This window comes from Schistocerca serialis, chromosome 5 (assembly GCF_023864345.2).
Source record: "Schistocerca serialis cubense isolate TAMUIC-IGC-003099 chromosome 5, iqSchSeri2.2, whole genome shotgun sequence".
NCBI lineage: Eukaryota > Metazoa > Arthropoda > Insecta > Orthoptera > Acrididae > Schistocerca > Schistocerca serialis.
The window spans coordinates 225,114,764-225,140,491 of NC_064642.1; positions in this window are offsets into that span (position 1 = coordinate 225,114,764).

Here is a 25,728-nt window from a genome sequence, read left to right on the forward strand (position 1 = left end):
ATCGCGATTGGGTCACAAAGGGCCGTTGTAGAGTTCGGAGTGGGACCGAATGCACCCCAAAGTCCAGACCGAAATCTCCTCACATCGTTTTGGGGAACGGTCACGCATGCTCGCCAGCGTCGCTGACATCTGCTCCAGGACATGCTAACACTGAAGTGACTCGATGGACGTCAGCTAGAATCCAACGCACGGATGAATTACCAAGAGCCGAAGCTGGTGCTGAAGGACGGCGACTTGTAAACATTGAGAGTAAAAAGACTGAACTGTAATAATGTTTTACTAACATCATTGACGTTTCACCGGTACCAACAGTTGTCGTGTAACGTGGCTTTCGAAGTGTTGGACTCCAATGCCTGGAATTCGGAGGCAACTGTCCGCCTCTATGACGTTCACACACTGCAGCAGTAACCGCAATGTGGTAAGCATAAAAGACATTTTTCTCTATCTTTGGTTGTGATATGGTAGAGTTTAGCCGTACTGATGGATGTATTATGTCCAAAATATCTTTTGTGAAATGGTAAAGAATGTAAATTTTTATTCGATACTGATGCACATCTACCTGCCACTAGTCTAGACCTCGTGGGTAGGAGAAGACTAGCGACTCCAGGGTATAAATTACGTGAAGTAGAAAGTAATTATTTGGTGTCATTGGGGACAACACAGTGCATTCAGGAACTGGAAAAGTGGAGTTTTATGAGCGTATGGAACTGTTAACGCTGCACCCGTGGTCTAGGGGTAGCGTCCAGGTTCGAATCCCGCCACCACTTACATTCTGATTAATAATCAGTAATGGCGGCCGAAGACTTCCGACATAATAAATCAACCTTATTCTGCCAACGGCCATGTCAAAGAGGGCGGAGGAGCGGACAGAGGTTCAGGGCACTCTCTTGTCCTTCCCTAAAGGCGGAAGAATCAGCAATGATCAGCAGCATGAGGATGCAGAAGGCAATGGAAACCACTGCATTAAAGACACGTAGCTTGCATCCAAAGGACATCTGGCCTGTAATTGAAAAAATTTTTCATGATCACCTCTCCATTGGCAAAAGATTCCAGAATAGTCTATTTCTGGTCAATAGATGACTACTAGTATCAAATATGGGCCTCAATTTGAGGAAGAAATTTCTGAGAAGGTACGTCTGGAGTACATCATTGTATGGTAATGAAACATGGACTGTGTGGAAACCAGAACAGAAGAGAATCGAAGCATTTGAGAAGTGGTTCTACAGATGAATGTTGAAAATTAGGTGGACTGATAAGGTAGGGAATGAGGAGGCTCTGTACAGAATCGGAGAGGAAAGTAATATGTCGAAAACACTGATAAGGAGAAGGTACTGGATGATAGGGCATTGGTTAAGACGTCAGGGAATGACTTCAGTGGTATTAGAGGGAGCTGTAGAATGCAAAAACTGTAGAGGAAGACAGAGATTGGAATATATCCAGTAAACAATTGAGGACGTACGTTGCAAATGCTACACCGAGATGAAGAGATTGGTGCAGGAGAGGAATTCGTGGCAGGCCGCATCAAACCAGTCAGAAAACAGATGCCCACGAAAAACATTGAACTGTTGCCAACTGTGAGACAATGATACTCTGCGCTTCTCGAACTCCACTTCCTGGATACCCACCACGCAAAAATAAATCTTGCATTGTGCACAGTTGAGCCTGGTGCGAACATGTTTCCAATGAATCCAACAGCTGTAAATGTTTTAATGTCGCACAGTACACGGATTACTAAGGTGTCACCAACTGAACTACTTACACCTACATTAAAAATAATTATGCATACGAAAATACCTGTTGCTACAGGGAAGTTGATGTGGGCATCTATAAATTCCGATGTGCCACAACAGAGATTATATGTGGTTCAACCACTGCAGAACAATGAAGCATTAGACGAAATGCATTGTTTTATACAAAGAACTGTTAATGAGTAACTGATGGTCCCGGTAACATTTGATAACTTTGAGACAGATGAACTGAATTTCCCGAAAGGCTTAATTATAATGAGGATATTGGTGTATCACGAGATGATCAGAACATCAAACAAACCGTCTATGCATCTGTACCACCTGCCAAGGTTCGTCACTTGAAAGACAGTGAATTGGAAGCATGGAGACTTTGTTGCTATTATATTCAGAGTTATTCAGTTCAGATTATCCATTATCAGCAGCTATTATCACACGACACTGCATACCAACAGGCGACAATTCACCAGTCTATACGAAACCACACAGAAAAGCGAAACATCTACCGCCACTAGAAGGCGACTTTATAGATCAACATTTAACTGAGGGTATTATCGAGTATAGGTATAGTCTCATGTCAGCAAATTCTGTTATGGTACCCAACAAGTCAGTTGACGGTACTCGAAAATATCGATAATGTTGGGACTACCGTTACCTGAACGCACGAACCACAACTGATGCATATACGATCCTGAACATCACAGATACATTAGACATCCTAGGAAGATCTAAATATTTTTCAACACTTGATCTTAGGAGTCATTATCAACAGTCGTTAGTATTTCCCGAAGATAGACCCAAAACAGCTTTCACCAGACATTCAGGTTCAAAAATGTCTCTGAGCATTAGGGCACTTAACTCCTGAGGTCATCAGTCCCCTAGAACTTAGAACTACTTAAACCTCACTAACCTAAGAACATCACACACATCCATGCCCGAGGCAGGATTCGAACCTGCGACCGTAGCGGACGCGCGGTTCCAGACTGTAGCGCCTAGAACCGCTGGGCCACTCCGGCCGTCAAAGACACTCAGGTTATCACCAATATGGAAGAATGACATTTTAATTGAAAAAGGCTATGGTTAAATTCCAACGCCTATTAGATGGGGTACTTCATGGATTGAAACCAATGATCTTTATGGTATATCCAGTCGATACAATCTTGTATCCGATAACTATAGAAGATCATGTTAAATGTCGGGATGAAATCTATAGAAGATTGACTGCAGCTCGCCTTACGCTTAGTCTGGAGAAATGCCAATTTGCTCAGACACGAGTTAGTTATCTTGGCCGTGTTATCGGTCAAGATGGAGCGGGGACCTATCCTCAACTTACTTCCACCGCACTTGAATTTTCGATGCCACAAACTACTGAGCAATTACAGTCGTTCATTGGGTGTTGCAGTTATTATAGTGACTTCATGAATGGATTAGATGAAACTGCAGACCTGTTAACAAAGCTGCTACGAAAATTTGTTAATCAGTAACTTAGTGTCAAGAAGCATTCGAGATAATGGAGGCATCAATATCAAATCCTGTGTTAATAATCAGTGACTTTGAACAGGAATTCATACTTGGGTCCTCCAACAACGCACTGGGTTGTATTTAAGTCATAATGTTGATGGGAAAGAACATCCAGTGGCGAATGCCTCTAGAATAAGGCTAAAAGTAATTATTCAACAACTAAAAATGAAACGTTAGCAGTTATTTAGGGAATTTCTCAGTTTCGTTGCTGTATGTATGGTCGTAAATTAAAACTTACAGACTAAAAGTCTTTATAACTGTTATTAGGGTTAAAAGATCCGTCAAGTGATTAGCGAGATGAGCATTAAAATTAAGTCAGTTCGTCTATGAATTAATTCATAAGCCAGGAGTCATACGTAAGAATGCTGATATCATAAGAATGAAGATAGCAGTTTCACAAGTAGTAGGCAGAGACCAGGCAGATTAGATAAGGGCCAAATCAACTGACTGTGCATATCAGTTATTACGAATGCCACCTCAGTGTCAATCGCAAGAAGCCTTGCTATGCAGATCTACAAAGTATGGACCTCACACTGCAGTTCGTGCACTGCTGAGAATGGAAGTATTACATGAAACACACAACCATATCTTTTCAGTTCATGGATGGAAAGAAAGATTTTGGTGGAAAAGGTGTCGCAGTGATATAGAACAGTAGGTAAGAAACTGCATCCTCACACAATTACAGGTTGGAATCATCCGGAAATTCACTTATGGAGACCACCAGAAGCTTACAAACAATTTTATATGCTAGGATTGGGTGATCTAGGAACTTTTAATAGAACACGGGTGACTAATAAACGTGTCCTTACAATGTTAGATCATTTTCCACTATATTTATTTATGGTAGCCATTCCAGATCAGAAGGCGAGTACAGCAGCAAGGGGTGTGACAAGCAGCAGTTTACTGCAATTTAGCACGCCTGAAACGGTTATTAGGTACCAGTGAACCAACTTTGTATCTGGCCTAATGAAAGTTATTTCACTTACTGAAAATTAGGAGGTTATGTACCAGACCATTCCAACCTTAAACGAATGGACAGAGATAACGGATTCACCGTACTCTCTCCAAAATGTTAATCCGTAATGTAAATCCACAGCATTCAAATTGGGACATATATTTAAGTTTTGTCATCAGCACATACTATTCAGAATTTAATGCCGGAACTGGCCTCTCGCCATATGAGGTAATGTATGGGCGAAAAATGCCATCATCTTTTGATAGAATTCAGCCTAAACTTGGTCCACAGGGTTAACCAATGGAAAATTAAGCGAAGACACTGAAAGATTTTTGTCAAAAGGTAAAGTGGGCAACTCAAAAGCTTTGGTGAAGTAAGAACGTGTAGGGTAACACACGAGTGAACTGTCACAACACAGAATAGACAATGATTATTGCTAGCTAATTTGTGTACCCCAAAGGGCAAAATGAAAAACGTTTTTAGTATTATGGACTTCAGCAAGTCATCGAAATGACTTCGCCAGTCAACCTAAAATTACAGTTGCCAACTAGAGTTGCTACAGTCAATGTAAGTAGAGTAAAATTGTGTAGAGGTAAGACTTAAGCATTGCCACAAAATCCTTAAACTTTTGTGGAAAAAAGGAATTATCAAGGAAAAATGAATGTCAGAGAAGCGTACCTTATACATTTAGATCTAGGAAATGTAAATTTCATGTAGATGTGTTAGAGGCCTAGGTTAGTTTTAATTTTCAAGTTAGCTGACGTTGACGTGAGTCCGTACGAATTTCGTGACGTCACATGCTGTTATTTCACGTTGAGAATGCATTGTCGCACGTGAAACACTAAATAAGTCCTGCGGTATTCGGCAATGCGCTGCGAAACGTTGAACCAATAACAGGCAAGATCGTTTTCTGTCACAAGCAGAACTTGGGAGAAAACAAAGTGGATTTCGTCTTTTCCAGTTGAAGCTCATATTTGGTGGATTTTACATTATAGCTTACGTCTTACGAATGTATGTTGTTTCAGAGCGTCGTCTCATTGAGGATCTCTCGAAAGTGCGTCGTAATTGATACGATTTGTCATAATAAAATAGCGGTAGTCGTTATCTTGGTGGCAAAAAAATTTTCATATTTAGTTATTTACGTGTTACGAGGGTTTTCCAGAAAGTAAGTTCCGACTGGCCGCTAAATGGAAACCACAGTGAAAATCAAACATTTTATTTGCAAGAGTTAGCTAGGCTTTTCAGATATTTCTCTACGTAGTCGCCGCTCCGACTTCGACATTTGTCGGAGCATTATACCAAATTTCCAACACAATCGTCATAGAAGGCAGCCGCCTGTGCTTTCCGATAATTCTTTACGCTGGTCTGTACCGCGTGGCCGGCTCCCAAGTGTTGTCTTTGTATGCAGCGTTTCAGGCGAACAGAGATGATACTCAGGACGAGCCATTTAGGGCTGTGTTGTGGGTGATCGATCACTTCTCATAGTAAAGGCTGCAGGAGCGTCTTCACTGCCCCTGCAGAGTGGGTTGAGAATTGCCATGGAATTGCCGTGCGTCGCAGTTGTGTTCGGTGGGCTGCATGCATTAAGGCGAAGCCTCTCAGCGATCCCTCCTACTTGGTGGGTGGCATCGTTGTTCTAGGCACTCGCTCAAAGTGCGCTCGTAACTGAAAAGAGTGTCTTGATGCGATCGACGGTCATACTAGAGACACTACCCAATACAGCTGTGCAAAGCTTCATTGAGTTTCACTGTGATGTCCATTTCGCTACCGATTGGAACTTACTTTCTGGACCACCCTCGTATAACCTAAGTGTTATGAAAGTATGCCATTTTAAGGCAACGGCACATTGAAGATTCATCAACAACGCGTCATTGTTGGGAAGATTTTTCATAATTAAAATTTAGTTGATAACATGTTGTTTATTAAAGCCTGCAAGAAATCGAAACATATAATAGAAGTTCGTATGTCACAAAATTCAGTGAAGCGTTGTGGATCGAGGCACTGAGTTACGAAGCAGTGCATTGCTTGTTTCAGTTTTTTTAACCTTCAGATTTTTCATAAGGCTGTGGAATTAATAGAAATTTACTGTGAACTCCGGAAAATCTCAAAACAGCCAAGTTGACTCGTTTCTATAAGACTATGTTGCCATCTTTGGATCTGTAAGGACATAAGCAGATTGAGAGGGTAATAATTTTACAAGAGGTGTAACCAAAGTGCATACATACGGAAAAGTTACACGCCTCAGCTTTCCGATTCACACATTCTCCGCCATCTGCACTTTGCATCGTGTCACACCACAAATGTTTGTGTAAGGATCGTGTAAGACGCTGGATGTCGGAGCGTCATAAATAAAACAACGTTACATACAAAACATAAGATTAAGGCACCGACAGCGCTGTTCATACTCATACCACAGCTGAACACTGCCTACGATGTCGAGTAAACAGCACCGTATATCATTAGCTCGCCAGATGGCACTGCAACGGGACAATTTACAATTTGGTTTCACGTAAAGCAAGGCACACTCAAAAAATACTAAGATATGTTACCGTATTAATTAAAAAAGCTGTACAATAACAATAACTTGTGAAAATAATTATTAAAAATGCTTTAAAGTATATTCGTCTTTCGTTTTCGATGCCCAATCTAATCAGGGACTTTAGTGGTATTGACTAGATAGTTTTACAAAATAATTCTTATAGTAAATACAACACTGAAAACAGTCTTTAAAACATATAACTGGAACGTCCAAACATTCTAAGACGCTATATAGTAAGCAGTCAAGCTAATCATTGTTATTTTTTTAAGTACTGAGTAACATACGTCGAAATAATGCATCATCTTATTTGCTAGGTTGTATGTGCTAATGAACATTCAGAGATAATTCTATGAAGTACAAAAATTCCATTCTTGATGTCATCATATACTCGTAACATATTACGCAACATAACTGCCATAGAAGTCTAATGTCTTTCAAGTCTGATATCTAAGTACACTGTACTGTGTTACTCGTTGGCTAGGTTAACTTTTATTTGGGCTAGACATTGATAAAGGCGTTAACTGTTTATATTAACATCATGGACATAGTGATAATTATAATAAATTAATAAAATCGTTCAAATAAAACATATTGTGGAATCCACATTAATTACGCTACATGTAAGATTTGTTACTCAAGTCTAGGTATATCACGATATGTCGCTCGATGTCTAGACTACTTATAATTGTTTTTGGATAAACAATGAGTGGAGTTTTTTTTTACAGAGCTCTATTTTAGTACATAAAATGTACGATGTAACTATCATACGAATCAAAGCACATAAATAAAGAGCTGTGCTATACTAGTTACTCTTAATTACACTTACAACCTGTGGCTTGATGTCTAGGTACCGCTAACAGTTAATACTGATTGGAGGCACTTGTTCCTGTTATTGTAATACTTACTTGCGATGCGATTTACGGTGAATGGCAATGCTGCTGAGGGGAGTCTACGAAACAATTACAAAGAGTTTCCATTTTGGTTCGAACGCCTGAGAAACGAAGCCGCATGTGGTGCACCTCAGAACCATGTTGAAGTGGATCTTCCGGGGCCACGGTTGTTCTCTGTGCCAAGCCGGCCAGCCGTAGTAGCTTTAATTATTTCACAACGCGTTGCTCTACAGGCCAGCAGGAACACCGGCTCTGTGTTGTAGTCTTCGATAATCCTAACGGATCGCTTCGGCTGAAACGCCGTGGCTTATGTGTGAGCACCGCGATTGGTTCTCTCGCTCGCTTATGCTACACTCCCTCGCCCCTTCTACTCTCTCTCTCTCTCTCTCTCTCTCTCTCTCTCTCTCCCTCTCTCTCTCTCTCTCTCTCTTTCTCTGTCTCTCCCTCTTTCTCTCTATATGTCCCGCAAAAGCGTACCGGCTCGGCGAATGCAGATCGCAAAACTCATTTCCGATTCGCTGCACGACTGCGAGATTGGCGCTCGCCCGCACTCCGCGTTTTGGCTGCTGGCTGCTCCGCGAACGCCGGCGCACGCATGATGGCGCAAAATACATACGCACACTGCGCTCTCCGATACACAGTCCGCCTCAAAACCGCTGGCAGCGCGGCTCAATTTCCTTAGACGGAGAGTGATTTCGATATTTGCTTTGATACGGCGCCTAAAATAAAAATAATAAGGGAAATAAAAACGTCGCCAGGTATTTCATCAAATTGGTTTATTTGTCCGTCAGCGTTTGCTTCTGGGACAGACAACGAAGAAAAACAGGTCTCTGGCATCGAGCAATTTTTAACAAGGGCACGTTCACTCCGCCTGTGCTTAACGACCCGATGAAAGGGACCATTAAAACAGGAGCACCTCTGCTCAGATTTTACGAGCTCGAGCTGTGTCCCCGCTAATAAGCCATCGGAATATTGTCTCAGAAAGCGCTGCAGCGCGTAAATCTGGCTCGCAAAACAAGCACTACATCTGGCGCCCGCTCGCACAACCTCGTATCTGGCATCAGACTCTGCTGTGGTAATTACAGCAGTCCGCAAGGTTGCCAAGCAAGGTATCTCGGGCTGTAGGGGTAACTTTTATGTCTACTAGAGACGCAGTGTCTTGCACAAGGTTGCTTTAGTTAGGCTATCGCCTTTCTCCTCTCGTGTGTGGTGAGTTTCTGTTTCACCGCTTTCCGCTACTTGACATTACTATTTTGTTCAGATTTTGTAGACATCAGTCAGTGTGTTCACTTTTTAAGACTAGGATGGGCCCTACTTGGGTTCCTACTATCTGGAATAGATGGTGTTGTTCGTATTTGTTTGCATTTGAAATGTGATTGTATGATTTCTTAGAATTCTTCGCTTTTGCCTACTTGTAGAGAAACTTCAAACAGAAATTACGGTTCTTATGCACAATGTATATTTTATGAGTATCGGCATGGTATTCCGAAGACGATTTTTCTTATTACACAATTTCATTTTTCTTTGCGTTTTCACTCCATACGGTAGAAGATTGGATGGGTAGATGGAATGTATTGATAAATTGTGTCATGTTTGGTGAAATATTTGCATGTCTGCTGTGCCTCAGTTCCAACGTTATGTGTCGTGTGGTAGTGTGCCTTGTGGCTTCAAAGTAGTTTACAATTAAAGTAATAAATACAGCTGTTTTAATACTAGAATGAAAAGGGAATAAATGGTATATATTCATTATTGTTACTAATTAACACTGTTAACGAGTCTCCTGGAAAAGTATTTTGTTTTATGAAATTTCTTTTTTAGCTGCTAATAGGAGGGTTAGTGACACTATTAATGCATATAGGAAAAGCTGGAATTTATTTAATTATTTTGGTATGAGTCTACAGTCATTTGATGAATTAGCAGTAGAACTGGCATCATCCATGAAGAGCAAAGACTCTGTGATGAGGCCACCGATATCATCTCGAGAAACGTTGTTTTCGACTTCGAGATTATTAGACAGAATTTAACTGTTGACGCCGTGGTAATTATTTTAAACATAATCTAAGATGCAGGTAAATGGTGTTGCACCATAACTCCATCGGGTGCGATGAGATGCTCTGGCCACACTGAGCGTAATTACGTCAAACAGAGGCAAGCGAGCGTCAGTATAAGGCCCAGATATCGTTTCACGAGAAGGTATATTCAGAACGAAAGAGCGCCTATTCCATACGCTGACGAACCAGAAGAAGTTCGCCATCGCCCCTGAATGGTGAAGTTGGGTAACACTACAGCTACGGCAAGGCTCCTTCAGCAGCTGACTAAACAAGAAAAGCAGAACGAATGTAGTCACCAGCACCCAATGGTGACACCTGCCAACTACCCCCGGCTGTCCCTTCCGAGGTGGGCGTGCTGCTGTTGCAGAAGTAGCGACCAGCAGACTCGCCTCTCATAACTATCCCCGAGTCGCCCCGCCCCCCCCCCCCTCCCCCCTTCCAGCAAAAGGTTTTCGCGGCTCCCCACGTCGGAGGTAAGAGTCCTCCCTCGGGCATGGGTGTGTGTGTGTGTGTTGTCCTTGGCGTAAGTTAGATTAAATAGTGCGTAACGTCTATCCACAGGACATGTGGCCTGTAATTGAAGAAGTGTCATGATGATCTCTCCATTGGCAAAAGATTCCGGAATAGTCCCCCATTCGGATCTCCGGGAGGGGACTGCCAATGGGGAGGTTACCATGAGAAAAAGATTGAATAATCAACGAAAGGATAACGTTCTACGAGTCGGGGCGTGGAATGTCAGAAGCTTGAACGTGGTAGGGAAACTAGAAAATCTGAAAAGGAAAATGCAAAGGCTCAATCTAGATATGGTAGGGGTCAGTGAAGTGAAGTGAAGTGGAAGGAAGAGAAGGATTTCTGGTCAGATGAGTATCGGGTAATATCGACAGCAGCAGAAAATGGTATAACAGGTGTAGGATTCGTTATGAATAGGAAGATAGGGCAGAGGGTGTATTACTGTGAACAGTTCAGTGACCGGGTTGTTCTAATCAGAATCGACAGCAGACCAACACCGACAACGATAGTTCAGGTATACATGCCGACGTCGCAGGCTGAAGTTGAACAGATAGAGAAAGTGTATGAGGATATTGAAAGGGTAATGCAGTATGTAAAGGGGGACGAAAATCTAATAGTCATGGGCGACTGGAATGCAGTTGTAGGGGAAGGAGTAGAAGAAAAGGTTACAGGATAATATGGGCTTGGGACAAGGAATGAAAGAGGAGAAAGACTAATTGAGTTCTGTAACAAGTTTCAGTATAGTAGTAGCGAATACCTTGTTCAAGAATCACAAGAGGAGGAGGTATACTTGGAAAAGGCCGGGAGATACGAGAAGATCTCAATTAGATTACATCATGGTCAGACAGAGATTCCGAAATCAGATACTGGATTGTAAGGCGTACCCAGGAGCAGATATAGACTCAGATCACAATATAGTAGTGATGAAGAGTAGGCTTAAGTTCAAGACATTAGTCAGGAAGAATCAATACGCAAAGAAGTGGGATACGGAAGTACTAAGGAATGACGAGATACGTTTGAAGGTCTCTAACGCTATAGATACAGCAATTAGGAATAGCGCAGTAGGTAATACAGTTGAAGAGGAATGGACTTCTCTAAAAAGGGCCATCACAGAAGTTGGGAAGGAAGACATAGGTACAAAGAAGGTAGCTGCGAAGGAACCATGAGTAACAGAAGAAATACTTCAGTTGATTGTTGAAAGGAGGAAGTACAAACATGTTCCGGGAAAATCAGGAATACAGAAATACAAGTCGCTGAGGAATGAAATAAATAGGGAGTGCAGGGAAGCTAAGACGAAATGGCTGCAGGAAAAATGTGAAGACATCGAAAAAGATATGATTGTCGGAAGGACAGACTCAGCATACAGGAAAGTCAAAACAACCTTTGATGGCATTAAAATCAACGGTGGTAACATTAAGAGTGCAACGGGAATTCCACTGTAGAATGCAGAGGAGAGAGCAGATAGGTGGAAAGAATACATAGAAAGCCTCTATGAGGGTGAAGATTTGTCTGATGTGATAGAAGAAGAAACAGGAGTCGATTTAGAAGAGATAGGGGATCCAGTATTAGAATCGGAATTTAAAAGAGCTTTGGAGGACTTACGGTCAAATAAGGCAGAAGGGATAGATAACATTCCATCAGAATTTCTAAAATCATTGGGGGAAGTGGCAACAAAACGACTATTCACGTTGGTGTGCAGAGTATATGAGTCTGGCGACATACCATCTGACTTTCGGAAAAGCATCATCCACACAATTCCGAAGACGGCAAGAGCTGACAAGTGCGAGAATTTTCGCACAATCAGCTTAACAGCTCATGCATCGAAGCTGCTTACAAGAATAATATACAGAAGAATGGAAAATAAAATTGAGAATGCGCTAGGTGACGATCAGTTTGACTTTAGGAAAAGTAAAGGGACGAGAGAGGCAATTCTGACGTTACGGCTAATAATGGAAGCAAGGCTAAAGAAAAATCAAGACACTTTCATAGGATTTGTCGACCTGCAAAAATCGTTCGAAAATATAAAATGGTGCAAGCTGTTCGAGATTCTGAAAAAAGTAGGGGTAAGCTATAGGGAGAGACGGGTCATATACAATATGTACAACAACCAAGAGGGAATAATAAGAGTGGACGATCAAGAACGAAGTGCTCGTATTAAGAAGGGTGTAAGACAAAGCTGTAGGCTTTCGCCCCAACTCTTCAATCTGTACATCGAGGAAGCAATGATGGAAATAAAAGAAAGGTTCAGGAGTGAAATTAAAATACAAGGTGAAAGGATATCAATGATACGATTCGCTGATGACATTGCTATCCTGAGTGAAAGTGAAGAAGAATTAAATGATCTGCTGAACGGAATAAACAGTCTAATGAGTACACAGTATGGTTTGAGAGTAAATCGGAGAAAGACGAAGGTAATGAGAAGTAGTAGAAATTAGAACAGCGAGAAACTTAACATCAGGATTGATGAAACTTCCTGGCAGATTAAAACTGTGTGCCCGACCGAGACTCGAACTCGGGCAAGTGCTCTACCAACTGAGCTACCGAAGCACGACTCACGCCCGGTACTCACAGCTTTACTTCTGCCAGTACCTCGTCTCCTACCTTCCAAACTTTACAGAAGCTCTCCTGCGAAAGGTGACTACTTCGTGCTGGCGGCAATCTTCCTACTGGCACACATCCTCGAGACTGAGTGGGGGCCGTCTGGTCTCTCTGTCACTTTACACTGGTTGCTGAGGGTCTCCGCCGTGGCTGATGACCACGCAGTTCCGTCACGTGCCTTCGAATTCGGCCGCGCTATATGTTATGGTACCGTCTTCTCCGGTGTGATACACAGAGAACGTGAGATAGTCCGCCAGGAGAAGCATCTGACACACTTCAGGACAGCTTTCCTGACACCACTGCCCTTCCCTGCTAACGTGCGATGTGCTGACTTCCGGACCGGCACTTGCTGGCCACGCCGGCAGCCACTAACGTCATCGAGGGGAAGTAGGTTCCCGACTGCTGTAATTATTCTAATCTTGTCCTCATGATCTCTATGTGAGCGATAAGTAGCAGGTTGTCATGTACTCCTAGAGTAATCATTTAAAGCCAGTTCTTGAAACTTCGTTAGTAGACTTTCTCGGGACACTTTGCGTCTCTCTTCAAGAGTCTGCCAGTTCAGTTTCTTCAACATCATTGTAACACTCTCCCAAGGGTCAAGCAAACCTGTGATCATTCGTGCTGCCTTTCTCTGTATACGTTCAACATTCCCTGTGAGTACTATCTGATACGGATCCCACACACTTGAACAATATTCTCCTCCTTTGGCAGAAAAATTCTAGGGCAGTTTTTTTTAAAAACAAAAGAGCAAGAGTTTGATCCTAGCTCCAACATAATTTGTGTGTGTGTGTGTGTGTGTGTGTGTGTGTGTGTGAACTCCTAAGTGACAAAACTGCAGAGGTCACCGGACCCTATTCTTACACACTACTTAAACTAACTTGCACTGACAACAACACACACACCAATGCCCGAGGGAGGACTCGAACCTCTGGCGGGAGGGGACGCACAATCCGTGACATGGCACCTCAAACCGCGCGGCCACTCCACACAGCTTACATAAGTAACCCTCTTCGGCATCTAAACATAGTAGCCACTTTTTCTGGAGGTCTTGGAAGTAAGCAAAGGAATTTTCAACTGCAGTGCTTCTAAGCTTATGTGTCACAGCCAGTTGGATGTCTGCGATATCTTGATGAATCTTTCCTTTCAGTCGCCTTTTCACTCGCGGAGACAAGAAAAACTCGCATGTCGAGATGTCGGGCGAATATGTGGATGTGGGATGGCGATAACAGAATGCCTGGCCAGGTACTCGGTAACAGATAAAGCAGTATGGAGGTTTGCATTGTTAAGCTGTAAGACCCAGTCCTGAGATTGGCACAAATCAGGGCGGTGACGTCGAATTGCTTGTCGCAGACGTTTAAAAACTTTGATGTAAGTAATATGATTTACTGCTTGACATGGAGGAACAAACTCATTGTGAACTTATCCTTTACTACTAAAATATGCTATCAATATTGTCTTCGTTCTCGAAGGTTGTCTTAGGTTTTTTTTTTTCTTGATGCTGGTGATCCATGACTCCGCCATTCAGCACTTTGACGCTTCGGATGAGGGTAGCATCAACTTTCATCCAGAGCAATAATCTCTGACAGAAAGGGGAGGGTCACGTCTGTCTCCATCCAGTAGTTCAGCAGAAAGACGAAGAATTCGTCTGCTGGTGTGTGAGGAACGAGTTTTGCATTAAGTTTCCGTTTGTCTAAATCTTCGCGTAAGATATTATGACACACATCACGATTCTAATGAAGTTATTCTGATGCAAAGTTACATGAGGGTCTCTTTGCAGTAACTGCTTTACAGATTCAGCGTTTGCATGGGTGTGTGCTGCAGGGAGGGGATCAGTTCTGAGATCGTCTGGCACTGAAAGTCTGCCTTCACGATACCTTTTGTGCCACTCAGAAACACACTTCTTGATTGATCATTGTCCACGTTATACTAGAAGTTTTCCCGAGGGTAACGCAAAACTTAATGTTCACTTTGCTCACCATCAGCATGTGTTCTGTCACCGTAACTAATGCTCCAAGAACTCAGTGTTGCTAAGCGCGGCCGTGCCACCTAGTGAGTTTGTGCAAAAACATGGCCAAGATAATTTCAAGGTCGCACACATACCAAGTAACAGAAAAACTATATTTTTTTCCTTTCTAGAATAGCAAACTTAGAAATTAAAAAAAAAAAGAAATTCTTCTGCAACCTTTCGGACAAAGGGGCTAGAATTGGTCGTACTAGTGATTTGTAAACATAAACAATCGAAAAGAATTGGAAATGGTATTGTATTGCCAAACCTTGGTAACATACTACATTGTCAGTCTCCAGGATTTGGAGTAGACGAAATGTTTTCCATAAATATCAACGTTGTGGCGAAAGCTAACGCGATGCAACAATACATATCGGGCTGTCAAACAACAATCACACATCTCAGAATAACGATTTTATTTGAAATGTAAGTACAAAGATTATTTTTATGAATATCACCGACAGGACTCCAGTTGTAACATTTACATGTAGCTATTTTCCATACTCGACAAGTAGAGCTATAAATTTCCACATGAGCTTGACTGTTACAGTGCAGTTCCTGCAGTAGCAAGAAGACCTAGTCGTGGCGTAGCAGCGTTGTAGGAAAATGGCATGTGATTTAGGAAGGACAGGCTTGCCAGTAAACGAATCACTGGCTTGAGTGTTGCTGTCTGGAAACTATCGATGGATTGACTCTGCCGAGGATACTGCAACTGGCTCTGAGCACTATGGGACTTAAATTCTGAGGTCATCAGTACCCTAGAACTTAAAACCACTTAAACCTATCTAAGGACACCACACACACCCATGCTCTAGGCAGGATTCGAACCTGCGACCGTAGCGGTCGCGCGGTTCCAGACTGAAGCGCCTAGAACCGCTCGGCCACTCCGGCCAGCTGCCGAGCATACTGTGGAGCGTTGAGTTGGAGAGACTCATTCATGGTCCGGATCTTTGGATCTCGTCGCATCTTAACTCGAATTATCAGTTTAACTGCAACCTTTTAACTGCAGGAAGCAGTGTTTTCTAAAAAGTGATTTATCGCAATCCAGCATTTCGTTTGCAGTTGCTGGCATGGCAGTGCTCATGAATGTTAATTTTCAATTACTCTTTATTAATTATTTTTTATTAATTCTCAACTGCGCTCCTACGATTGGAAGTAGGTGCGCTGTCGAAAATCGCAATTTTACTGCCGTAGAGTGTATGGCTCCATTATTTCACATGTAGTGCAGAAACACAGGAGGAAATGACGCTATGTGCTCGCTCTAATAAATGACTCGTATGCTGCCAGACATTTCACATTGATCTACAGAGCACATACACCGATGAGGGGAAACATTCTGACCACTGCCCTACGTGAGACAGAACGACGCCTGATGGCGGTGCAAGTATGTGATGCGGTAAGGAAAGTATTCATTGTCCAGTCACATTAATGCGACCACCGCCAGTGTTGACGTCAACGATCGATGGATTGACTCTGCCGAGGATACTGCAACTGGCTCTGAGCACTATGGGACTTAAATTCTGAGGTCATCAGTCCCCTAGAACTTAAAATTGAAGGCTTGCGGACGGCAGGTGGCAGCACTAGCAGTGGAGGGTATATGAAGCGTTTCGGGGAAACGCGGGAAACAGTGCCGTCGTTGTCGTAGTGCAGGAACCGAGCGATTTACCTGACGTTAAAAAATCATTGGCTTTCGGGCAAAGGGTCGAGGCATTTCGAAACGGCTTAGGTTCTGTAATGTTCGCGTGCATCCGTGGTTACAGTATACCGTGCACGGAAAAATGGGGCAATCAAAAACTGGTTCCGAGGGAACTGACTCTGAGCACTATGGGACTTAACATCTGAGGTCATTAGTCCCCTAGGACTTAGAACTACTTAAACCTAACTAACCTAAGGACATAACACACATCCATTCCAGAGGGAGAATTCGAACCTGCAACCGTAGCGGTCACGGGGTTCCAGATTGAAGCCCCTAGAACCGCTCGACCACATACGAGCAGCAAGTAAAGGTGTCCTCTGATAGGGGACTTTGGTATAAGGCAGAATGTTATGGTCCGGCACCTGATTACGAGCATCTCAGAAATGGTGAGATTGGTCGGTTGCTCGCATGGTGCAACTCAGCATCTGTGGAAAGTGGTTGAAGGGCAGTTGAACTATACCTAGGGTACAAGATACTGGAAGTACATGTGTCACTGCAAAACGTGGAGTTTGGAAGCTCACACGCTTTGTTAAATTAGGATAGGCAGCGATTTGCGGCAGATCTGACGATGGAGTACAACTCTGCTGCAGGAACAACGGTTTCGGAGCGCATCATTGAGCGTACATCATTGAACAATTGGCTCTGTGCTCGCATTACGATCCAACGACATTGTAGTAATCGATGCACCATGGAAACTGTGTGCTACGTGAACGACGACGGCGATAGCATCTTCGAGCAGGATAACTGGCAGAACGTGTTTGTGAACTCACGTTGATGTCTTGTCCACCAGATTCACCTGACCTTAACCAGATGGAACATGTCTGTACGTTATCGGCCATCTCATTCACCCCCATAAAATACTAACTCATAATTTAAAGGAATTGTGTGACCTATGCCTACACAACTGCTGCTACATACCTCTGGAGGCCTAACAAGGACTTGTCTAATCCACGTCACGCATTCGCTGCTGCATTGCGTTTCACAGGTGGACCAACACATTTGACTAAATTGCCTGTTCATATGTAAAGGCATACATCCCTTCCACGTGCGTGTGTTGCACAACTCCCATCCAATACAGTGTGATCGGATTGTGTTACATTTGTGCTACACACGCACATGATAGCCAACTGTGCCTTTACGTATATACTGGCGCTTTAGTCAAAATTAATGTGAAACTTGAAGCTTGTGATAAACGCTTGTAGGCGATTAAAAGTCGAAATCAGCTAACAGCACTGAAAATAAATGTATTACAGCCTGTTTGGTCCATGTTTTCTTTTTTACAACATATTGAGGCTACAAATCCTCCACGAGAACAAAATTCTGAAAATCTAGTAAAAGGTTGCAAAATTAGTTTGCTTGATAACTAGTAACACAATTTTTGGCAGTTTAGACTTCTATATTGCAACAAATTGTGCTTAGTTTCCTCTTCCATTCCTCCTCCTTTCCAGCCCGATCTCAGATCCTGGGTACTCTCCTGTATGTATGTGTGTGTGTGTGTGTGTGTGTGTGTGGTGTCAAACGGACAGAAAGGGAGAGAGAGGGAAAGCTCATAGGGTTGAGACTCACTCAGTCACATAGCGAAGAAAACAGTTAAGTACCTTTGAAGTTATCTCAAGGATAATGATGTAAATAATCAGCATGGTACCACGTTCTTTAGTGAGGAAGGGCACTACAATTGCAAACTAAATGACACGCTCCATGTCATGTCGACAGATCGAAATTAAGATCCATGAAACAAGCAAATAAGTAACTAACTGGTGGTAAAACAAAATTATAGGGACGTAGATGTGGTACAAATCCTTTTCAGAGTAATATTGGAAACGAATGTGACTGGGAGAGAATTTGAGGACACTGACAGTGCGTTAAAAAGCCAATGAAGCTGTCTGTGCCTCATTGTTTTGTCAATTATGTTTGGCAGTGATGTGTTTACAGGAAGGTACTGATCTGACGAGATATTGTACTTCCTTTTCTGGAGGAGCTTTTAATTTTGATGATCAGGCAGTAGAGTTACCAAACTGCGTCGTGTATTGATTGTACTGAAATTAAAAATGTATGTGTGATACAGGTGAATTATTTACTATTTGGAAATGAGAGATATAAGTGTGTCAGCTGGATTTTGTTAGCGAAATAATGCGGGATATGAATAAGACGTATTTATAATGAGGAATGCGTGCTTACCTCCCCTGTCGGAACCCAACTGTCTCACGGAACTGCACAACATATCAAAAGTCCGCTTAATTAAACTGAATAATTAAGCTCACTTTTTCCAGGCTAATAACCTCGAGCTACACTCTGTGTTCTAAATGAGTGAACTCCCAATTTTAGGACCTGAATCTCAGCGCTTGTGCATCAGTTTCCTACAACAGTACAATGTATTTCTAAAAAGTATTCGAAGAAAGGGACTTTGAAGTTTTACGCTTGCTGTTAAGTATAACACATTTCGATCTTTTTAACAGAGCCGATGTGTTTGTGTAGCATTCTAGACTAGCAATCGCGAGGATCCTGGAACACTAAATCCGTTTATTATATAAAATGTACTTATTATAAAAGTGGAGCCTTATTTAACAATAATATTCAGTAATAAATTCTTAAATAAAAATAATAGCTTTTCATATTTAAAAGCTAGTCATATGAAGATGAGAATATTCCACATAAATTAAAAATGCAACATAATAATTTGATGTACAGTATCTATTTTCTACTTTTCGAGTAATTATTTTATGGACCGAATTAAAAAAAGAAATAGCCCCGCGGGATTAGCCGTGCGGTCTGAGGCGCTGCAGTCATGGACCGTGCGGCTGATCCCGGTGGAGGTTCGAATCCTCCCTCGGGCATCGGTGCGTGTGTTTGTCCTTAGGATAATTTAGGTTAAGTAGTGTGTAAGCTTAGGGACTGATGACGTTAGCAGTTAAGTACCATAAGATTTCACACCCATTTGAACATTTTTTTTTAAATTAAAATGTGCTCATATCCTACTCAGTAAGAGATATAATCCTGTGTTGAAAGCTCAACACAATAAGACAAGTATTAGAGTTACAAACTGTATGCTTGTCTTCAGGCTGCGTTAACTGACGGCGCGCAAATACACGGACGTCACTTATAAGTAATTTCAATCCTTTAGGAAACTTTTCTCGCTGACACTTCCCACAAAATTATGAAAAGAAGAAAGTTTTTCGCTTTTCATGCAGTCAAACTACCGCCTCAGGCATCACGTTTTAATTTATTACTACTTTACTACGAACACTATTCACAACACAGTTCGCAAACAGTATCCACATATACCAGCTTCGAAGTCATTTCACTGAAGAAAACACAGCTCAGGAGATGTGACATCACAATCGTTAAGATGAGTGAAAAAGTAGCTTTTGCTTGAAATGGTGCGCAGAAAACTTCAACATCAAGCATGACGTTTCAGTTTATTACTTCTTTACTTTATTCGCAACACACTTCGCAGGCAGTATCTTCAAACCTCGCTAACGGAGGTGCAAAATTATATCATTGTACGAAATATGCTACAGAAGACGAGACGTCATGAACATACAGATGCGTTAATAAAACTAGCATTTGCTTTAAATAGAGCGCAAGGTACCTATCTCATATTCAACCAATGTATCATAACGAGAGCACTTAGTGATATCCAGCAAACTTTCAGCATAATTTCAAACATTTCCTAAACATTTTCTCGTTTACATGCTTAAAGGCAAATATTTAACACATTAATTCACTTGTAATATAATCAGACGTTTAAGCCGTTTTCTACATGGGAATTTGAATCTTCAAAGACTCTGGGGTTTACTAGTTCTTAACGGAAAGGCTGTATATATCAGTAACACTGTTTTCAATATTATGTTCTTGAGTGTTTGTAACGGTTATGAAAAAAAATATTTTCCGTATCCTGTTATCCATTTCTGCTCCAAATTTTAACTGGCAGTTAAAAGAGAAAGGATGGTATTTTTAATATGAGATTATGATTCAGCATTGGGTAACAGTTGTGTTCAGCATTGAAAACGGAAAGCAAATAAAGGTAAACAAATGTCGTCCAGCGAGAATACTACGGGTGCAGTTACTTTCTTGTCATTTTGAAGGGAAACGAGAAAACATCTCGGCTAAATAGTTAGGAATTTTTTATACTTATAAGCTCACGGTAATCTTCAAAGTCGATATTTTTGATATGTTTTCAGAACTGCGTAGTACTGCTTTTGGGAACTGATGTCTAAGCACTGGCCTTCAAATATTTTTAGCATGAAGAAATTGGAAAAGAATTGGTTCGTAAATATTCTGATAGGACCCTTGCGGCTCACTTTGTGATTTTCATCGGCTATTCAAAGTCAATGTTTGAATGCCTAGCCACCATGATAAATTGGCATCTCACGCGTGGTATCGGAAAGCGCCTCTGTCACCCTCAAAGCCATACTGTATAGTCGGTGAATATAATCGTCAACTGTGGGTATGTGGAGTATTCGATGTGCTACAGCGTTGTAATATGTTAGTGTACTATAAACAACCAACCCCAACACACACTAACTGACTCAACTGTATCGCCTACAACGCTCGACTCTCACAACATAAATCGCACTATCGTGTTAAAAGCGTGCTGCTAAACGAGAGCAAAGAGAAGGAAACGAAGTGAGAAGAGAAAGTTTAAAAAAAATGGTTCAAATGGCTCTGAGCACTATGCGACTTAACTTCTGAGGTCATCAGTCGCCTAGAATTTAGAAAGTTTTAAAAATCACAGTAAATTGCATGTTATCCGGCGACGTCATGTGAGTTTATTCTAAGATCTCTGTCATTTGAACGCGAATGATAAACACAACTAGAATTACGCTTACGTTATTTAAGCTAAATTTTTACAACAGCCTGGTACAGATTATATCTCGGTATTCAGAATTATATTTCGCAAGTGTTTCTGATTTTATTTCACTATGGACTATGTAAGTCTTGAAAAATGGTATGGAATAAATACTGAAGAGCCAACTAAACTGATACACCTGCCTAACATCTTGTAAGACCCCCGCGAGCACGCAGACGTGCCTCAAACAACACGTGGCATGAACTCAAGTAATGTCTGAAATACTGCTGGAGGGAACTAACACCATAAATCCGGCAGGGCAGTCCATAAATCCGTAAGAGTACGTTGCGGCATACCTGATGTGCTCAATAATGTTCTAGTCTGGCGAGTTTGGTGCCGACGGAAGTATTTATACTCAAAAGAGTGTTTCTGGACCCACTCTGTAGCAATTCTGGACGTATGAGGTGTCACATTGTCCTGCTGAAATCGTTGAAATCCGTCGGAATGCATAATGTACGTGAATGAATGCAGGTGATCAGATAGGATGCTTACGTACGTGTCACCTGTCAGAGACGTACCTAGACATATCAGGGGTCCCATATCACTCCAACTGCACACGCCCCACACCATCACAAAACCTCCACGAGCTTGAACAGTCTCCTGCTGACACAGGATTCTTGTCTCCATACCCATAAACGTCCGTCCGCTGGATACAATTTGAAACGACACTCGTCCATCCAGGCAGCATGTTTCCAGTCATCAAAAGTCTAATATCGGGGTTGGCTGGCCAATGCGAGGCGTAAAGCTTTGTGTCGTGCAATGATCAAGGGTACACGAGTGGGCCTTCGGCTCCGAAAGCCCATATCGATGATGTTTCGTTGAATGGTTCGCACGCTGACGTTGATGGCCCAGCATTGAAATCGGCAGCAATTTTCGGAAAGATTGCACTTCTGTTACTTTGAAAGATTCTCTACAGTCGTCGTTGGTCCCGTTCTTGCAGGATGTTCTTCCGGCCTTAACGATGTCGGAAATTTGTTTTTTTTTAACGGATTCCTAATATTCACGGTACACTCGTGAAATGGTCGTTCGGCAAAATCCTCTCTTCATCGTTACCTTGGAGATGCTGTGAGCCATCGCTCGCGGGCCGACTATAACATCACGATCATCATCATCATCATCAGCCAATTCAATCATTAGATGATGTGGCCTCTTCGAGTCGTGGATTCAGGTAGGCTTTCAGAAGTTCTCTGCCAGGTGTTACCAGCGATCTTCTTGATGTCTTTGTCCCATCTGTCTGGTGGTCTTCCTCTAGGCCTTCGGTGCTCTCTCGGACTCCACTCCAGTACTAGCGTCGTCCATCTGTTGTCTTTTCTTCTTGCAACGTGGCCAGCCCACTGCCATTTCTAGGAACCTACTCTTTCTAAGATGTCATCAACCTTCGTCACAGACCAGATGTCATCTGCCCTTTTCCTGTCCTCTCTTGTATAGCCCAGCATTGATCTCTCCATGGCTCTCTGTGCTGTCCTAAGTTTCCCTTTTGTGAATGAGATCAGTGTCCATGTCTCGCAGCCATACGTCATCACAGGAAGAATGCATTGATGAAATACTGCTTTCTTCAGATTTACTGGCATTTTTGATCTGAATACTTTTGAATTCTTCCCAAATGCTTGCCAGCCAAACTTGATGCGTCGATAGATTTCTGGTCTTATGTCTGCCTTCATATTTATAATCTGGCCAAGGTAGACATATTCACTAACCACTTCTAGTAGACTGTCCTTGACTTTCACATCTCCAGCTGGGACCCATTTGTTGGATATTACTTTTGTTTTGGAAAGGTTCATGTTCAAGCCAACCAGCTGACATTCCGATGCAAGATCTGTAACTAAGTTTTGGAGCTCTGCGAAGTCTTTGGCCAGTAAGGCAATATCATCAGCAAATCTCAAATTGGTTAGCCTTCTTCCATTAATTCTAATTCCCTTATCTTCCCAGCTCAGCTTTGACATAGCCATTTCCAATACAGCAGAGAACAGTTTTGGGGAGATGGGATCGCCTTGCTTGACACCCCTCATGATGCGGAATTCTTGAGTTGATTCGCCGATGTTAACATAAGCTGAAGAATTCTCGTAGATTTTCCTGAGCACTTCAATGTATGCTGCTCCCACTCCTTGCTCACTCACAGCTTGAAGGACAGCTACATGGCTGCCGGCCGAAGTGGCCGTGCGGTTAAAGGCGCTGCAGTCTGGAACCGCAAGACCACTACAGTCGCAGGTTCGAATCCTGCCTCGGGCATGGATGTTTGTGTTGTCCTTAGGTTAGTTAGGTTTAACTAGTTCTAAGTTCTAGGGGACTAATGACCTCAGCAGTTGAGTCCCATAGTGCTCAGAGCCATTTGAGCTACATGGCTAACGGAGTCAAATGCCTTTTGTAAGTCAACAAAGGCAATGCAGAGAGGCAGTTGGTATTCATTCGCTCTGCTTATCACTTCACTAACGGTCAGAATGTGGTCAATAGTGCTAAAATTGCTTCGGAATCCAGCTTGTTCAATAGTTTGGGCTGAGTCTAGGGTGGAACTAATTCGGTTTAACAAGATCTTTGTGAAAAATTTCTACAAAATTGAGAGCAAGCTGATAGGACGGTAGTTTTTAATATTGTGAATACTTCCTTTCTTGTGTATCAAAATAATCTTAGCCTTGTTCCACGATAGTGGGATTGAAGCATAGTGCAGGCAGGAAGTAAATACTTTTGCCAAGTTATTTATTGTTACCTCTCCTGCCAGTTTGAGGATGTCAACGCTGAGCTCATCATCACCCGGCACTGTTCCCTTCTTCATGCTATCTAGAGCACACTTGACTTCCGATGGGAGTAGATCTGGAACACTAGGTATATCATTTAAATTAGATACACTCAAATTTTCCCCTGGATTGCTATACAAATTGCTATAAAAGTCTCTGATGAACTTCAAAACCACCTCCTTTTCAGTGATTCGACTGTCATTTCCATTGAGTGCGATAATCTGCTTTTTACCGATTGTGAGTTTGCGTTTGGCTGACTTTAAACTTGTCTTGTTCTCCAAGCTTGCTCGTAAGGTGTCTTCAGTGAATTTCTGTAAGTCAGTTTTCATTTCTCTTCGCACTGCCTTACATAGTTCGGAATACGCAACCATGTCACGATCGGTTTAGATTTTCATTTCTCTCCTGTGTTGTAAAAGAGTTTCAGTTTTGGGACTGAATTTCTTTGGTTGTTTATTTTTTTGGCATAGGCCACCGACTTCTTGTGCACTTGAAACAATCATTTCCGCCAAATCACAATCTTTAGTTACGTGGAACTTCCTTTGGAGGACTTCTTGGAATTTCGAGGAATGTTCAAGGTCACTTAAATGTTGACAAGTTGGCATTGTAGCAGCAGTAACTGTTCTAACATCTGCGCCAGACACTTGCTGTCTTCTATAGGCGTTGCCGACTGTGTTGTCGCTATATCTGTATTTGAATACGCAAGCCTATACCAGTTTATTTGCTCTTCAGTGTATTTCGTACATTATTTAACAAGGACAAAATGCTACTGACTTTTCCACGACGTAGGCGTACCTTGCGTCACTGAGTTGAATTTTACTGAATACTTCACCATTCTATTTCCAGTAGGTAAGTTTTGCTGTCCAAGGAGGATAAAGCAGAAAAAAAGAAATTTCTGAAAAAGTCTGCCTTCGTAAGATTCGAACCGACCACCTTTTCATCAAGGACGCAGAAATCTGTCATTCAACAGTGTTCTTTGCTAATACCGTACTAACTACAGTATTGAACTTGAAATAAGGGAAAGAAGAAGAACGGTCGAGTAAAAAGACGGAGGTAAACTATTGCTTGGCTGGGTACTTTGTGCTTTTCAGTGACCTACTACGTCAACACTGAGTACTTCCAGAATAAGTGCTTGTACAACTCTATCACACACTAAATCAATAAAGAATTTTGAAGTGCGGGGCCGCGCGGGATTAGCCGAGCGGCCTATGGCGCTGCAGTCATGGGCTGTGCTGTTGGTCCCGGCGGAGGTTCGAGTCCTCCCTCGAGTATGGGTGTGTGTGTTTGTCCTTAGGATAATTTAGGTTAAGTAGTGTGTAAGCTTAGGGACTGATGACCTTAGCAGTTAAGTCCCTTAAGATTTCACACACATTTGTAAACTTTGAAGTCCGGGACAACAGGATTCGACCGCTTCCTTGTTTAAGGGAGACATCTCCCCATTTGTTTGTCACGCTTTAAGCGAAGCAAAAAAGTCCTGAATAAAGACCGCCAGAGGGGGACTTGACGTGCTTCCTTCAGACGATTGTGTATTGTTTTAACCGCTCGTTCGGTATGAAATTCGAACAGCGCTGTGGCACTATATGAATAACATCTCATCGACCATCACTAACCAAAACGAAATCATATAGTCAGAATGCTTG